This window comes from Myotis daubentonii, chromosome 1 (assembly GCF_963259705.1).
Source record: "Myotis daubentonii chromosome 1, mMyoDau2.1, whole genome shotgun sequence".
NCBI classification, from domain to species: Eukaryota; Metazoa; Chordata; class Mammalia; order Chiroptera; family Vespertilionidae; genus Myotis; species Myotis daubentonii.
Window position 1 is genome coordinate 36,418,240 of NC_081840.1, and position 3,947 is coordinate 36,422,186.

General features: G+C 46.3%; 1 pseudogene; it reads right to left on the bottom strand.

Annotated features, from left to right (window-relative positions):
• Window positions 1–1,325: 1,325 nt before the first annotated feature.
• On the bottom strand, window positions 1,326–3,638 carry LOC132227731 (WD repeat and coiled-coil-containing protein-like; annotated as a pseudogene).
• Between the last annotated feature and the right edge of the window lie 309 nt (window positions 3,639–3,947).

Consider the following 3,947-nt stretch of genomic DNA (forward strand, 5'->3'; position numbering starts at 1 on the left):
ACTGGCCAGTCTTCAATAAAATCTCTCATGGTTGGATCACAAAAATATGTAAGCTGGCCTTTAGCCCTTATTTATTTATAATAACTGGTACTTTTTAGAACTACCCTAGATTCAGTGAAATTTCCAACTTTCTGAAATGTTTTCTCTCACAGACTCTTATGCTGGTCTCTAAGACTTGACTGAAAAGAAAAGAAAAATACCAAAATTAAAGTTACAATTTAAGAGTTGAGCCTGGCCGGTGTGGCTCTGTGGTTGGGCGTTGACCCATGCACTAAGAGGTCATGGTTGGATTCCAGTCAGGGCACATCCGCAGCAGGGGCCGTGCAGGAGGCAACCAATCCATGTTTCTCTCATTGATGTTTCTGTCTCTCTCTACCTGTCCCCTCCTCTCTCTCTAAAAACAATAAAAACATACTTTTTAAAAAAGAGAGAAAATAGGGTATTTCTTATAATCCTAAAACTGGGGGGAAAGTTTCAGAGAGAAAATCAGGAGAGGCAAGAGCAGAAAACCATGCCTTAGACCTCGCCTGTTCTTGGCATTGTACTAGTAACACCAGCACACACCCAAGTCGGGTCTAGAAGGGTCAAAACACTGAAATGTCATTTGAAATTTGCCCAAGGCCAGTTTTTAGGAGTATTTGGACCTTAGTCAGCTAGGATTTTCTAAGAAAGCAAAGCGATAGGGTTAGATGTAAATTCTGGGAGGTCCAGCCCACATCATAACTAATTCCTGTTCTAGGGAGCCCTGGGGATAGCAGTCAATGGGTTTTGATCTTCCTTTGAGCTCTGGAGATTTCTGCTGGTTTGGGCTAAAAAGAATATGCTGGAAGGTATGCACTCCTTACCTTCATCTTTAAGCCAAGAGAAAGATCTGTGACAGTGCTGAGGTACCTTTTAAGTGCTTCTGAGACAGCTTTACCACAGCTCTGGGCTAGGGACAGAAAGCCTCAGAGAAACCATACAGCACAATCCATAGGGCACCATTATATTCCCTTGTTCTGGGAATCCCACCCTCAGACGAAACCACACCTCATGACTACGTAAGCAATTTCTGAGACTGCGCTCTGAGCTCTGAGGGTGAGCCTCAGCCTGGTGGAAGGCGGGGCAAGTGGCTGAGCCAACCACAGAAAGGGCTTCACCTTCGTGTCACCGTGCGGTGGGGAGAGTCCACAGTGGAAACCAGGTCTTATCTGTAATGGTCTCATCTGAAAAACTACACAGCAAATACTCTACAATGAGCATGTCAAACGCGCGGGCCATGGGCCACATGTTTATTTGGCCCATGTTAGCCTTTGGGTTTGACATGCTTGCTCTACAAACAAGTCTCAGGTCCTACTGCCTTGATGGTTAAAATAGCTGGTGGCAGCTAAACTTTGGGCTGTTAAGTCTCTAAAGATGTCGAGAGTGAATGGGATGAAGCCTTCCCTATCAGGAGAGAGAAGGATCCAGCGGGAGTCACATAGCTGAAATGTAAGAGTGAGGCTGAAAGTCTGCTGACCTGTACTGAGCCTTAGTTTGCCACCGCAGAGAAGCACGTCTCTCTCTCTTTTTTTTCAACAACAGACGTTACATAGCGTTTCTGGTAAGAGAGGTAGACGTGAGGCAGATCCTGAGAACGTGGAGCCACTGGAGAGGATGTCTTTCCATTATGTAGGGAGTCTGTGAGTTCAGAAAGACATCGCTGTACTTCAGTCAGTTTCCCAGATACAATTCCCAGTTCCTTAGAGAGCAGATACGTTTCCTTTCTCCATTGTATGTGGGTCCAACATGCTCAATGAATAGGCCCTGGGTGCTGCTATCTGTTTGACTCGGGAGCTATCACAGTGAACGGTATGGAAGACGGAGACGGGGAGCTGGTGTCGTCTGGTGTGCTGCTGGCCAGTTAACGGGCCGGGCATCTGGAGTGTCCAGGGCCGTGGGGTCATCACAGACACTGGATGGAGGGCTTTTGATTTCTTTATTAAAGGGCCTTCCAGGCCTTCCACCTTGACTACTGCTATTGGCTGTTAACAAGAGCCCTCTGTTTTGGTGACAAATATCTGGGGAGAGACTTTCAATTAGCTTTTTCCTCTCTGCTTTATTTAACAGAGCACTGAAAGTAGAGTAGCCACTCTGGTTTTCACTCACTGTTACCGGAAATTCCTCTTCCAACATTACTTCTCTAAAGATCAGGCGGATGATATACTCATCAGGCTTTGAAGAAGGAAGAAGTGTTGAATCAGTGGATTTTTGTTTTCCTATCAAAATTAATAATAATTTATCCGTCAAGAAATATATACCTTTTGGTCTCTCACTACTCTCTAATTGAATTTGCTGGATGTTTGGCATAAATGATGGATTGATAGAATAGATAAAAATTATAAGTATTGGAAGCCACTGCCACAACCTTTGCTTTAAGATTAAATGCTATGAGAGCAGGAGCCAGATGCCTGGAATGGTGACTCTTTTGGTCCAGGTCACCTCTTTCTCAAAGGTCACGAGGACCAAACGTGAAGAACCCAGGTCAGTGCCTGTCAAGTAGTCCTTTTTTTCTTACACAAATAAGGGCATTACCCTCAGACTTAGATCTACTGACATGTATATGAGTTAGATCCAGAGGCTCTGAACAGGAAGAACAGGGAGAAACTGATGTGTCGGAATTTGTTCCATTAGAGGCTGTCCCTTTATCCACAGAGGGCATCTCATCAGTAACTGGTGAGGTAGACAGACAAGTGAATTCACTACTGGGTGGAACATCAAATGCTTCAGATGCACTTAAGCCACAAATCTTATCTATTGGAACTTCGGTGACATTGACGACCTGTGAGTCCACAGTGGCTCCGATGGAGCGCACATCGCTGTCCACATCAGACACTGGGCAGGAGGAGCACCTATGAAGAGTCTTCTAAGCACGGCTCCTAACATAAGAATACAGGCTGCTACCTACTGCCACCTCCAGCCTCTGGCCGTCGTGGGTCCAACATGCACAACAGGCCCGGTGTTGCTGTCCATTTTTACCCGGGGGCTATCACAGTGAACATTTGGGAAGATGGAGGCATCATGTGTAGTTGACAGTCAGAACAGCACTTTTTGGGTGCCACACACAGCCTTGGGGAAGGACAGGGTGTGACCGTCTAATCTCACAGGTCTGAGACACCAACCGCTTGCTTGTTTCCATAGTACTGGGAACAGCTGCCACCCAGTGACATGCTGCCACCCAGTGACATGCTGCTTGTGCTGGACAGCGAGCAGAGAGGGCATGTCAGCTGTACAGGTGGGGCCCAGGACACCCCATACACATGCTCAAATTGTCCAGTGACCTTTGAGTCCCCAAACTTGGCCTCTCTACTCAGGACTACCTGCTTCTCATCGCCCAGGCAAGGCCGTGAATTGGGCGTATTGCTTGATACAAGGCATTCAGCCTGCTCCTGAGAAGTTTTCCTTTTCCCAACTTCATCCTTTCTGATGAAGGTTATTTAACGTGGGTCCAAAGTCTGCAGTGGGTACCGGAAGCATCAACTCCACGGCCTCTGATAGGTGAGCAAAGGTCTCTATTTACTTGGCATAATTTGTCTTGTGTGGTCAGGAAATGTGAAAAACTAATCTAACTGGCATAATTAATTGCAGGGATCTAAACTAGTTAGCTTTTAAAATTCCAGTGTTCCCAACAATGGAATCGATTGCGTGGCAGTTATCAATAGTGTCACTCCCGTGTTCTTTTATTTGCATGGAGGCAACTTCTCCCCGGCCCAGGAATACTGGGGGATGTGGCTCTTTTGCAAAGTCAGTGACATTAGAATTGTGAAAAAAGGGGGGCCAGAGAGAGGTTCTCTTCTTAGAGATGTTAAGAGTGATGAAGCCCTAGCTGGTTTTGCTCAGTGGATAGAGCTCAGGTCTGTGGACTGAAGGGTCCCAGGTTTGATTCTGGTCAAGGGCACATGCCTGAATTGTAGGCTCAATCATGTGCT